The sequence below is a fragment of the Aethalodelphis obliquidens genome, unplaced genomic scaffold (assembly GCF_003676395.1).
Source record: "Aethalodelphis obliquidens isolate GAN/ISIS:26980383/991018 unplaced genomic scaffold, ASM367639v1 scaffold20, whole genome shotgun sequence".
NCBI lineage: Eukaryota > Metazoa > Chordata > Mammalia > Artiodactyla > Delphinidae > Aethalodelphis > Aethalodelphis obliquidens.
In genome coordinates this window covers 5603164-5616968 of record NW_020837964.1, presented here as the reverse complement: position 1 = coordinate 5616968, position 13805 = coordinate 5603164, and the positions used below count along the sequence as shown (strand labels likewise).

The 13805-nt window shown below is 45.4% G+C and overlaps 1 protein-coding gene across 1 annotated transcript in view; it reads left to right on the top strand.

Annotated features, from left to right (window-relative positions):
• CDH13 (cadherin 13) overlaps window positions 1–13805 on the top strand; it is a 1012715-nt gene that overhangs the window by 365463 nt on the left and 633447 nt on the right. The gene's annotated exons all lie outside the window — the stretch shown is intronic.

The window sequence follows — 13805 nt, the reverse complement described above, 5'->3', positions numbered from 1 at the left end:
AGAGTAATCTTGGTCATAGGTTGTTCTCCTTCATCACTTTAAATATGTCCTGCCAGTCCCTTCTGGCTTGCAGAGTTTCTGCTGAAATATCAGCTGTTAACCTTATGGGATTCCCTTGTGTGTTATTTGTTGTTTTTCCCTTGCTGCTTTTAATATGTTTTCTTTGTATTTATTTTGACAGTTTGATTAATATGTGTCTTGGCGTGTTTCTCCTTGGACTGTATGGGACTCTCTGTGCTTCCTGGACTTGATTAACTATTTCCTTTCCCATATTAGGGCAATTTTCAACTATAATCTCTTCAAATATTTGCTCAGTCCCTTTCTTTTTCTCTTCTTCTTCTGGAACCCCTATAATTCGAATCTTGGTGCGTTTAATGTTGTCCCAGAGGTCTCTGAGACTGTCCTCAGTTCTTTACATTCTTTTTTCTTTATTCTGCTCTGCAGTAGTTATTTCCACTATTTTATCTTCCAGGTCACTTATCTGTTCTTCTGCCTCAGTTATTCTGCTATTGATCCCTTCTAGAGTATTTTTCATTTCATTTATTGTGCTGTTCATCGTTGCTTGTTTCCTCTTTAGTTCTTCTAGGTCCTTGTTACACATTTCTTTTATTTTCTCTATTCTGTTTCCAAGAGTTTGGATCGTCTTTACTATCATTACTCTGAATTGTTTTTCAGGTAGACTGCCTATTTCCTCTTCATTTGTTAGGTCTGGTGGGTTTTTATCTTGCTCCTTCATCTGCTGTGTGTTTTTCTGTCTTCTCATTTTGCTTATCTTACTGTGTTTGGGGTCTCCTTTTTGCAGGCTGCAGGTTCGTAGTTCCCGTTGTTTTTGGTGTCTGTCCCCAGTGGCTAAAGTTGGTTCAGTGGGTTGTGTAGGCTTCCAGGTGGAGGGGACTAGTGCCTGTGTTCTGGTGGATGAGGCTGGATCTTGTCTCTCTGGTGGGCAGGTCCACGTCTGCTGGTGTGTTTTGGGGTGTCTGTGGACTTATTATGATTTTAGGCAGCCTCTCTGCTAATGGGTGGGATTGTGTTCCTGTCTTGCTAGTTGTTTGGCATAGGGTGTCCAGCACTGTGGCTTGCTAGTCATTGAGTGAAGCTGGGTGTTCGTGTTGAGATGGAGATCTCTGGGAGTTTTTCACCGTTTGATATTATGTGGAGCTGGGAGGTCTCTTGTGGACCAGTGTCCTGAAGTTGGCTTTTCCACCTCAAAGGCACAGCACTGACTCCTGGCTGCAGCACCAAGAGGCTTTCATCCACACGGCTCAGAATAAAAGGGAGAGAAAGTAGAAAGAAAGAAAGAAAGAAAGAAAGAAAGAGAGAGAGAGGGAGGGAGGGAGGGAGGGAGGAAAGAAGGAAGGGAGAAAGAGGATAAAAGAAAATAAAATAAAGTAAGATAAAATAAAGTTATTAAAGTAAAAAGTAATTATTAAGAAAAAAAAAATTTTTAAGTAAAAAAAAAAAAAAACGGACGGATAGAACCCTAGGATAAATGGTGTAAGCAAAGCTGTACAGCCAAAATCTCACACAGACGCATACACACTCACAAAAAGAGGAAAAGGAGAAAAAATAATAAATCTTGCTCTCAAAGTCCACCTCCGCAATTTGGGATGATTCGTTGTCTATTCAGGTATTCCACAGATGCAGGGTGTACATCAAGTTGATTTTGGAGATTTAATCCGCTGCTCCTGAGGCTGCTGGGAGAGATTTCCCTTTCTCTTCTTTGTTCGAACAGCTCCCGGGGCCCAGCTTTGGATTGGGCCCCGCCTCTCTGTGTATGTCACCGGAGGGCGTCTGTTCTTTGCTCAGACAGGACGGGGTTAAAGGAGCAGCTGATTCAGGGGCTCTGGCTCACTCAGGCGGGGGGGAGGGAGAGGCATGATGCCAGGCGAGCCTGTGGCGGCAGAGGCTGGCATGACGTTGCACCAGCCTGAGGTGGGCCGTGCGTTCTCCCGGGGAAGTTGTCCCTGCATCCTCCCGGGGAAGTTGTCCCTGCATCCCGGGACCCTGGCAGTGGAGGGCTGCACAGGCTCCCTGGAAGGGTGGTGTGTATAGTGACCTGTGCTCCCACACAGGCTTCTTGGTGTCTCATGCCCGTCTGTGGGGTCTGCGCTGTTAGCCGCGGCTCGCACCCATCTCTGGAGCTCCTTTAAGCAGCGCGCTTAATCCCCTCTCCTCGCACTCCAGGAAACAAAGAGGGAAGAAAAAGTCTCTTGCCTCTTCGGCAGGTCCAGACTTTTCCCTGGACTCCCTCCCGGCTAGCCCTGGTGCCCTAACCCCTTCAGGCTGTGTTCACACCACCAGTCTTCTCCCTGCGCTCCAACTGAAACCCGAGCCTCAGCTCCCAGCCTCCCTTGCTGCTTTTAATATTTTTTCTTTGAATTTAATTTTTGTTAGTTTGATTACTATGTGTCTGGGTATGTTTCTCCTGGGGTTTATCCTGTATGGGACTCTCTGCGCTTCCTGGACTTAGGTGGCTATTTCATTTCCCATGTTAGGGAAGTTTTCAACTATAATCTCTTCAAATATTTTCTCTTTCTCTTCTTCTTCTGGGACCCCTATAATTTGAATATTGGTGTGTTTAGTGTTGTTTCAGAGGTCTCTGAGACTGTCCTCAATTATTTTCATTCTGTTTTCTTTACTCTGCTCCACAGCAGTTATTTCCACCATTTTCTCTTCCAACTCACTTATCCATTCTTCTACCTCAGTTATTCTGCTATTGATTGCTTCTAGAGTATTTTTAATTTCAGTTATTGTGTTGTTCGTCACTGTTTGTTTGCGCTTTAGTTCTTCTAGATCCTTAACATTTCTTGTATTTTCTCCATTCTGTTTCTGAGATTTTGGATCATCTTTACTATCATTACTCCAAATTCTTTTCCAGGTGACTTTCCTATTGCCTCTTCATTTATTTGGTCTTGTAGGTTTTTACCTTGCTCCTTCGTCTGTAACATATTTTTTTGTTGTCTCGTATTTTTTGATGGGTGGGGCTATATTGCTGTCTTACTGGTTGTTTGGCCTGAGGCTTCTAGCACTGTAGTTTGCAGGCAGTTGGGCAGAGCCTGGTCTTGGTGCCTCTATGAGGACCTCCAGGAGGCCTCACTCTGATTACTATTCCCTGGGGTCTGAGGTTCTCTGTTAATCCAGTGGTTTGGACTCAGCTCTCCCACCACAGGAGCTCAGGCCTGACCCCTGGCTGGGGAACCAATATCCCACAAGCCATGCGGTGCTGTGAAAGAAAAGAACAAAAAGGAACAATACAATAACAAAGAATAAAAAATAAAACAAAATTAGAAAGGTAAAAAATATATTAGGAAAAATAAAAATATAATTGAAACAACTACAGCAAGGTAAAACAGAACCACAACAGAAAAAAGGAAAAAAAGGAACAAGCCAAAAGGCACAGAACAATAACAAAGTACAAAGAGTAAAATAAAATTAGGAAAATAAAAGATTTATTAGAGCAAATAAAAATATAAATGAATCAACAACAACAAGGTAAAAGAGAACCACACCCTAAAAGAGAAAAAAAAAAAAGGCCTTGGCTAGGGGGGTGGAGCTTAGGGGGGGTGGAACTTAGGCAGGGGCGGGTTTTAGGGGGGGTGGGGCCTAGGCGGGGTGACGTTTAAGCGTGGGGCGGGGCCTAGTCTCAGGACCTGTGCATTTTGGGAAAAAGGCAGCACAGCCTGAGGGGCTCCTCAGAGTGTGGAGTTCTGCAGTTTGGAGGTAAGGCCCGGCCTGAGGGTGTGTGGACGGTTGGAGAGGTCTCAGAGGGGTTCTTGGAGTGCCCCGTGCAGAGGTAGGGCCCTGGGTGGGGGTGTAGGGGCGAGGCCTAGGCCTCCAGGAGGCTCGCTCCTGGAGGGAGCCTCTGAGGGCGTGGGTTTAGGCCTGGGAGCCCAACAGGCTCCCCGGTGCCCAGGCAGGCGGCGAAAGTGCTGGCCACGCTCCCTTCTGTTCCCCCCCCTCCTGAGGGTGTCCCCAGTCACCACTGGACCCCTAACCGTGGGTGGGCCCCACTGGGTGTGGGAACTCCTCCCCCCACAGCCGCCCCTCAGGGGTGCTGGTCCCGTTTGTCCGGCCTTTACACTTGCCTCCCCTTTCCTCCCTCACACTCCCTCGGCAGCCATACGGCCGGAGGGGGCCTGGGTGGGCAGAGGATCAGGCCCGGGATCTCAGCAGGCTCCCGGGGGCCCAGGTGGGCAGGGGAAATGCTGGCCACGCTCCCTTCTGGTCCTCTGCCCTCCCAGCGGTGCCCCCACTTTCCCCTCTGAGCATTGGATCCCTTCCCCTCCCCTAGCCGCCCCTCAGGGGCACTGGTCCCATCCCGCTTCCACTTCTCCTCCCCACTCCCTCCCCCGCAGGTCCTACCCAGTCGCTGGGGGTTCCTCGCATCCCCTTAAGTGTCTGTGGTCCCCCACTGGTGCCTGGTAGGTGACCTAGTTATGCAGAGACGCGAACTCCATGTTCTCCTAGTCTGCCATCTTGACTCCACCGCCTCTGTGGTCCACCTTCTTAAAGGTCCCTTTCTCTATATGTATGTCTCCTCATGGCGTATGGGGGTATTTGGGAAATCACGGTACTGCCAGAGCAGCATACACCGTCAGGATCTGAATCTCAATCTAGGCTCAGCCAGGACACTCTGCTACATGTTTCCAGACAGCTCCAACAGCAAGATCAAATATAAGTTATAGTGGAGCAAGTTTCTTTTCTCATTAACTTACCCTATAGATACTCAGAGAGGGAGACATGTGTACACATAATTACTAGATAAATCAAAAACTGAGAACTGAGTAAGAGACATAGGCTAGTAATATGAAATCAGAGGGAATCTCTGTAAATCTGAGACTTGGTGATGCTCAAAGTTGCTGAATCAGTGATTCCTGTTTCAATGATCAGGTGACTTTCAAGCCAGCTTACTCAAATCTTTACATGAGTTTGGGCCATCCTTCTCAGTTTTGTTTGGGGAGTTTCAAATGTGCTTATCTACCAAATTACAGTTCTGCTATTTATTCGTTCAACAAACAGGACTGAGTATGTACTGTGTCAGGCACTGTGCCATATAAATTCCAATCTGAGATACAAATTCATAGTGATTATAACCACCATGGGATAGAAACTGCGTAGCATTTTTTCAGAAAACAACCTGCTATGTTTTAAAAAAAAATCAGTAGCAAGAGGAAAATGTAAGACCCTGGCAGAAAAGACTAAATCCAGAGCTAGCAGCTCAGTTTTTAATGGTAGGTAGAGAAAATCCCCTGCAAGCAGATGTGGGCTCTTTTTCCAGGAGGAGTCCCTTAAGGGTTTACATGGCAAAAAAATAGGTTTCTGCTGAAGATCACTTGATGGAATCATTCATTATGATGTCTTTGGCTGACATGATAGAATTGAAACTCTATTTTATCAAACTTGGGATTGACACATGAGATGTATTAGGACCGTTTTATGTGCATTCTGCACCTATCAGATCTACACAGCCTTTGGAGGTGACATCCACTGCTGGGATAATCAGTCATGATTAGGAGCATGACAAGAACCTTACAGAAGCTCTGTGGATGTCAATGCTGACTCCAGGCCAAACATGGAACACAGGATATGGTTCCGTGCATTCAGGAATCAGGAGGGTAGACAAAATCAAGGCTGGAGGATGTATCGTACGGGGATCTGGTCCAACGTGGGTGGGACTGAACATATGTTAATGAAACCTTGATTGACTAGAAGGCTTGAGTAATGAGGGTGTTCTGAGAAGCAGAAGAAACTGTTTTCTGTTTCTCTCACTTGGTCAAATCCAAAGAGCCTCTGGACTAAAGTCGTTTGAGTTCTTTCAAAGAAAGTTGGACCCTACTGAGGGTGTGAAAAGCAATTAACTGATGGTGTGTATCCTGGGCAGAGTCCATCTGATGTTTCTGAACTAAGTGCTATTTCAGTTGTTAGAAAGGCATGGCTTTCCATGCCCCAGCGAAGACTCTGCAGATCAATGGATATGCAGGCCCTTCGTGCTAAATGGAGCAATTGAATTCTGTTTGACTAACTGAGCTATGAGTACCAGGATATGTGGTACAGTCTTAAGAGGGAGTAAACAACGTACATACTGCATTTTTGTTTGTTTTCTCTTTTTTTACCAGCATACTGCTGAAACAGCCATTCTCTTCCGTGTGCAAGTATAGGTTGCTAGAAGTAGATCCAAGTGCGTCTGACTGTGGGAGGAATACACGTCCCAGGTTGACTGGTTCCAACCCCACACTACTACTGATCGTCACATATCCCCACACACGTGTACAAGTGGAGTCTTGGCCACCAAGACTCCACCAGGCCACCAACTCTGAGAGGCCCTAAAGTTATGTGTAGACCAGTCTCTACAAATGTGAATAATGTGTTTAGGACCATTTGCCCATGTAAGGTACGAGTGCATGGATCACAGACTCACCCCAGAACACTTATAAGAATAGCACAGATTCCATATTTAGTTCATACCTACCTACATGAGCAGGCCTGCTCTTTATTTTGCAGATAAATTTAAATCCATCTGCATTGTTATATTTTCTGGGATCATAATATGGCTTAATTTGCTTCCTCACACATTTCTAGATGGTAAGGATTCTATGCCTTTTCCATTTCCATCCCTAAGAACCACATTCAAAAGAAAGAAATAGAAAAGCATAAAATCAAGGTCAGGAAGATTAAGCCCCTTAATTCACATGCCAAACTACCCATTTCAATTGTGGTTTTGTCTCCCAGCTAAAGTTTGTCTTCTGTGACATTTGCATTAAGCCCAGAGGACATTTTGAGTGGAAACAGGCTGAAAGCATAATTGAAACTCTGAGTGGTGCCATTCGCCTAATTTGCATTTTTCCCCCAGGTGGGGACTTTTTACTTCCCCCCTTTCTTCTCCTAGGGTGTTCAAAGATTATTTCAAAGAATGATGTTGTGCAATTGATTCCAGTAAATCCCCATGTGTAGTATATTATATATATAATTTTTTTTCCAGAAGCTCTTTTAAGTACTAGTGATAAGCTATGTAAGGAAGTCCTTTGTAGGTTCAGAATAGTACAGATGGCTCCTTTTCCCCCTCAGATAGAGGTTTTCAATATTTGTTCACAAGTTTAATTGTTTATTAGAATTTTTCCTTTCAATTATCTTCATGATGTTATTCTGAGCTACTTAGGAGGTTGTCTCTATAGAAACATCTATTTTTTTAAAAAAAATAGACATAGACTATTCAATTTCATCCTTCATGTGTTCTTTGAACTCTGCACCCTGAAACATGCACTGGCTTGATCTCTATTTAAAAGTTTGAGAATCACTGACATTTTGATTGTGTCAACAAAGTTCATAATGTAAGACAATGCAGGGCTGATCCTATCAATTGTGCCCTGTAATAGGAAATTTAAGGGGAGATTACAATCAGTGGGGAAGTAGAGTCTGTTTCCTTCAGGGGGACGAAGAAACAAAGAGTGTTGTGACCTATTTCTGTTTTGATTAATATTAAAACACGATCGTCGGAGTGGTCTAGATTTGTGCCTTTTCTAAGGTTTTCGTCTTTCTCATGACCTCATTACTCATGTTGTATATATTATTTCAAATATCAGAAGCTCTCCTAGATTATATCAGATAATCATATATAATTATATCAGAGCCCTCCTAGATTTTAAGCCTGAGTAGGGTAGAGCCAGGCATGCATTTGTTCAAATGAGGGAGGAATATAGCCCAAGCCAGCATTTCTGGAGAATGGAACACACATCATTGTGAGGGTTTTAGTGCATACATGGACAAACATATGTTTTTACTTGACTTCTTAAATTTATTTTTAGAAAAAAAACACATTTGGCACATTCATCATGTACTATAAAGATTATCTTCAAATAATTTTGTAAATGAAAATGTCAGTCAATTAAAAGAAAAATATTAAATGAATAATAGATCAGGTGTGAAAGTATGGCTAGACTGTGAATCTGGAAGCTAGTTGGTTTTTAGGAAGGAGCACATTTGCTTAGGCAGACTAGCCTAGACTAACTGGCCTTAACCTCATTTGGCCACACTAGGTCTCGGTTGCCAGAGGAAAAAAGTCCTCACATCAAATGCGTAATTTGAGGATTCACCGCAATCATGAATAGAAGGCTCTCAGCACAGCGTCGCTCTTTTAGAAAAAAGAATGACTTGGATTTTTGGCCTCTTATCTTTACAAACAATCATTTGAAGAATATTTAATATCACTTTGTGGCGTCCACTCTGGGCAGGCACTGTAATTTCACTCCTTTGATGTCATTTTTCCTTCATGACTTCTCATGTGAGACAGGTAGGGCTTTGCCAAGAAAAGTGGGAGGATCCAAAGATGGGCAAGTTTGGATCAGAATCATCTGCCTCACTCCTTTAGCCTCAGCAGAAATGTCTGTAGTAACCATCCCCATGGTAACCGCATAGGCCAGAACACGGGTACCTGCCTAGAAGGAGGCGGAAGGACCCAGGAGGCAGGCAGAAAACCAGCTAGAAGAAGGAAGCTGTGTAGAAAAGGAAAGTGAAGCTCCTTTAATGCCCAGAATTACAGGAATAATGATGAGAATAGTTCTTATTCATGGGGCACCAGGGTCTGTCCAAAGTGCTTTATGTACCTAGGTACATATCTTGTTTAATGCTCACCGTAAGAATTATAGTACCTATGAGGGGAGGTACTGTTGTTTGTTCCTTGGTTAAAGGGACAGGTGGCTTTCCCAAGGTCTCAGGGCCACTATACATGAGCCAGGATTGGAAAAGGACTTAGAAACCTACCATTAAAACTGCTGCTTCTTAGGGCACGAGAATAGCAGTTCCTGGCATGATAGGTCCCCACCCTCTTCTCTGTGCCAGGAATCGCTGGGAAATGTGGAAACCTGGCATCTTGACAAGGAATCCATTGTCCAAGGTCCTAGTTCTTGGCCCTGGCTGCATTAGATTCATCTGGGGAGTCTTAAAGAGATACTAGTGCCTGGACCCCAGCCTAGCTATGTCAGAATCTCGGTTCGGAGTTGGGACAGGTATTGCTACTTTTAAAAAATATTCTCTAGGTGATTCTCATAGCCTTGAAAAAGACCCACAGTCTAAAGCACTCACTCCTGAACTGGTAAAAGCTGTCTAAAATACATATGACCCCATTATGCAACCCTAGTTACTTGATAGCACAAGTTGGGAAGAGAGCTAGAATATATTGAGGGCCTGCTGTGTGCCAGGTCCTGAATGTAGATGTGGTCTCTCAGTGTGCCCTCACCTGGTACCTCTGACGACCTGGAGGGATCAGTGAGAGGCCTGAGGGGACAGGCTGGGGGCAGCTGCCCTTTTTCCTCTCATTTATCATTTCTGGGAAATGGATGTGCCGAGAGCTTGAACTGTAGATGCAGACTGATCAGACTGGGACCAGGTGTCTGCCTGTTCTGGGTGTGTGGCCTTGAGCATGTTAGTCAGTCTCTCCAAGGCTCAGTCTTTTCTCCCATAATATGGAAATGATGCTTATAGTAGATTATGCATTCTCAGTGGGGCTGTATGTCACCAAAGCGGTGACATGGGTTCTTGGGAGAGAGGCAAAAATTGTACTTTGTGTGTGTGTGTAGAGTACAGATATACATGCAGTTAATAAACTGGTATACAGTATGTCTATGACATTGACGATTCATGAGAATGGTGGCTGTTAGACAAAAACATCTGAAAACGCTCCTGGGTCAGGGGAGATAATGAAAAAAGGTGGGGAAATGCTGCTATAGATTAGAATTGCTATGAGGCTAAAAGGAGAGACTGAATGTACAGTCTCAGGCACAGAGCCTGGCACTCAGATGCCACTCAGTAAATAACAAGTTACTGTTCTTTGTCAAAACTTCATTCAACACTCACACACCGATCCCAGCTATGCTTAGTGGCTATGCGAAGCTTTATTGGGATTATGAGGGAAGATAAGGCACCACCCCTGACTTCACCAGTGAGCTAAGGCAAAGCTAAGCACAGGAGGCTAAGTGCTGGCATGAATGGATGCACACAGAGCCTGGGGAACTAAGGGGAGACCATGGCTGAGTTCTTCATGTCCTACCTGGCTCCACTGCTGGGCTCAACCAAGACAAGAGGTGATAAGGGGCCTTCCTTCTCAGCCTTGCCTGCAGTATCTTCTGCGCCCAGTGTGGAAGAGGTACCCCTGCACCACCACCACTAGAGCATCATTTAGCCCCGAGAGAGTAATTAAGTGGAATTGTTATTGATGGCCTCCTGTATGGAAAAGCTTTCTGTTCATTGCTGGAGATGAATAAAAGAATAAGATCCAATTTCTGCCCTTGGTTCTGATGGGGAAAACAGATACATAGAGTGGACCTGTTGATATGATATAAAATTCACTATGTACAGGAAATGCTGGAAACACAAAGAGGATATTTGGAGAAGTGGCCCAAGCTGACTCTCCAAGAATGATAGAGTTAATGATAGAGGTAATGATAGAGTTAACAGGGTGAAGAAGCTGGGAAGTATTTACCTTCTGCACAGAGGGAGCGATACAATCCATCAAAGGGGTAGGAGAGTAGCGTAGCTGTTGGGAGGTGCGGTAGTGGGTAATGTGGGAGACACAGAGTGAAGATGGATGCCAGTGGGGGGCCAGTGGACAGCTTGGACAGGGAGGATGTTGAGTGTTGAGCATTATTTTGCATGGGGAGCCAGAGCTGTACGGGAGACTCAAGAGGAGGAAAGTCGGTTCTACAGTTGTGATGGACGGGTCCCAATTTCCTTCAAGGAATACGTCTTTATGTGACCTTCCAGACCCCACATTTCCTGGACCAGCTTATCTCTTCTTTGCTTTCTCCCTTGCTCTCTGTGCCCATCTCACTGGCTTATTTGCAGCTCCCTGAATGCCACAGGGCCATTCCACATGTTGTGGTTCTGTCTGCCTGTAATAAGTCCCCTATTAATGTCCATCTCCACCCCTCCACCCTCATACTAGACTTCAAGCCAGGGACTGTGTCCATCTTTGTTCCACATTATAAGCCCAACATCCGGCATAACCTGGGCTCAGGAAATATTTGTGGAAGGAAAGAGAAAAGGAAGGAAGGGAAGAAGGAAGGAATTTACCTGTGAAACTAGAACCCCTACAGAGTCTCTCTATTCTGGGAAGATAATTACTGTGGTGATAATAACCATATTAGCCTTTGTGTGCCTTCCCTAGCCTCCAGCCCTTCCCAGCTGAGACTGTCTTCTTTGATCCTGCCCAGGGACTAAGGCCAGAACCAGCATCCTGGCAAAATAGACAACAAGTTCCCAAGCGGGCCCTGTCATCTGAGCAGTGTGCCTTCAGTGGATTGATGCTAACTGATGGTGACAATGAAAGCAACCTCCGTGTCTCTCCTTCATAGTTCACTTCCAGAACCTGAACCCAGCCACGCCCAATCACTCTTAGCTACGAAGATGGTCAGAGGAAGTGAACAAGTGTCTGAGAACTGCAGACTCCCAAGAGATCCCATGTGTGTACATTACAGAGAAGCCCCTAGAGCTGACTTGGCAGCCAGGAAAGGCGCTGGAGCCCTGACACAGAGGGACCTTGAGGTGGCACTGGTACCCTGGGAAGTGCTTCCGGACTGGGCGGGAACGTGAGAGCAGGACTGAGCTGGGGACTCACATCATTATATGCAGGTTCTGATGGGATTTCAGGAGGGGAGTGTTTTACAACAGGGCTGTGTCTTTACTGAGATCAGGTAGTGGTGAAAAGCGGACAGACCAGGGTTCAAATCTTGGTTTTATGATTTACAGACTGCATGCTGGGCACCTCCTTTGCCCTCTCAGAAGCCTCAGTTACTTTATCTACAGACTGTGGAGGGAGGGGGTCAAAACTGTTGTAAAGATTAAATAAGGTCACGTACGTAAAATGCTTAGCCCTGAGTCGCATGTGTAGAAAGTGTTCAATTCACATTAGCCATTATAATGATCAGCTAAAATGGTTATTATCACCATAAGAATTATGGTCCCAGAATAGAAAGATCAGCTTAATTCAGCAGACAGTTATATGGCTTTAACAGTGTACTTGGACCCAGGTAGATATTGTCACTAAAAGACACACAAGAAGGTTCCTGGTAGTAATATTTTAAGAACCCCAAACTGGAAATAGCCCATATGCCCATCAACAGTAGAGTACATAAATGGACGCAGTATGGCCACATAATGGAATTCTATACACTGACGAGGATAAACTGCGCTACTTGCAGCCACTTGGATGGATCTTACAAACATAATGTTGAGTGAAAGGGGCAGACACAAATGAGCACCCACTCTACGATTCCATTTGCATGAAGTGCAAGTACGAATGAAACTAATCTATGGTATTAGAAGTTAGGATAGTGTAGCCTTTGGGGAGGAGGGTAGGGATTCTACTCGGGGAGGGGGAGGAAGGGGGGCTGGTAATATTTTGTGTCTAGGGCTGGGCACTGGGCACACGGATGTGCCCACTTTGTGAAAATTCGCTGAGCTGTACATTCTGATTTATGTGCTCTTCTGTATCTGTGTTACGCTCCAATTAAAGGTTTAGTAAACGAACAAACGAGACTGTTTAGCAGAGCGCTAAAAAAACAAGTGGGGGTGGGGAAGAAAGCAGGTAATACAATTCCACGCTTACCCACAGGGTCCCCAGAGTTTACAGAGGAAGGCAGACAGGCATACACACATACAGACAATAAGTGGTGATACCTGTAGTAACAGAATCGTGCACTAAGTAAACACGCACCGCAGAGGGAAGCGTGACGGATGAGCCGTCACAGCTGCTGCTCATGTTAACGGCCCTGAGCTCCATGCGGTTCCGCCAGCATGGCTGCTTCTCGGACACGACCTAGCCATGCAACTGTAGGAAGTGCCCTCACATCTCTCCAGCCACTGTCCTGATCTGGTCCAGGCGTCACTGGTATGACACCAGACTAACAGTTTTCTTGGCTTCTCTTCTTGCCCTTCTCCAAACCGCTCTGTAGAACCCAGAGCTACTAAATTAGAATCTTTGGACTGGGTGCTCGGTACTTAAAAAACAAATCTCCCATGTGATTCTGATACACCCCAGCCCCATGGGAAGCACTGATCTACACTGGAACCAGAACACACACCTGACCTTGACCCTCTCCACACTAAAAATAGTTCAGGGCTATGGACCAGAACACACACTTGACCTTGACCCTGTCCACACTAAAAATAGTTCAGGGCTATGAGGCAGCCCCCTAACTTAGTGGCATTTCCTAATTTGTATCTAAAGAACATGTTCAGCTTCATTTCCAGCCTCTCCACCTCCCCAGCCCTGCATCATTTCAAGTCCACCTCTGGTCCCAGTGCACTGAGTTAGTTCTCTTTCTCTGAGTCTGTTTTGTTACTTCACCACCTCCATGCCTTTTAGTAACCTAGAACCCCAATACCCTCTTAGGGGCCTTCTAATTTCCCGTTCATCTTCAAGACCCAGCTCAGATATCGTGTCTATGAAGCTGTCCCTCAAGGCTCCTGAACTCTCTGGTTCTGCCACAGCACCTCGTACAGAAGGGAGGAGATCGTGTCCTCAAACATCACTCCACCATATCTGACTGTACGCTTAACTCACTACACTCCAGGGCAGGGAAGAGGTTCTCTTTGTGCATCAAAGGGCTTTGCACCTGCCTGGGCCATGGGAGGTGATTAAGGACGATTCTTGATTGAGTGAGGTCCTTCAGCACAGTCAAAGCCATATGGCTACAAGAGGGTGCTGTGGGATAAGGGGCAGCATTTGTGGATCTGGAATGCAGAGTGGTAATCCACATTTAATGGTCAAAGATAGCTCCAGGACTGAGCTGCCCAACCTACTCACACTCCTG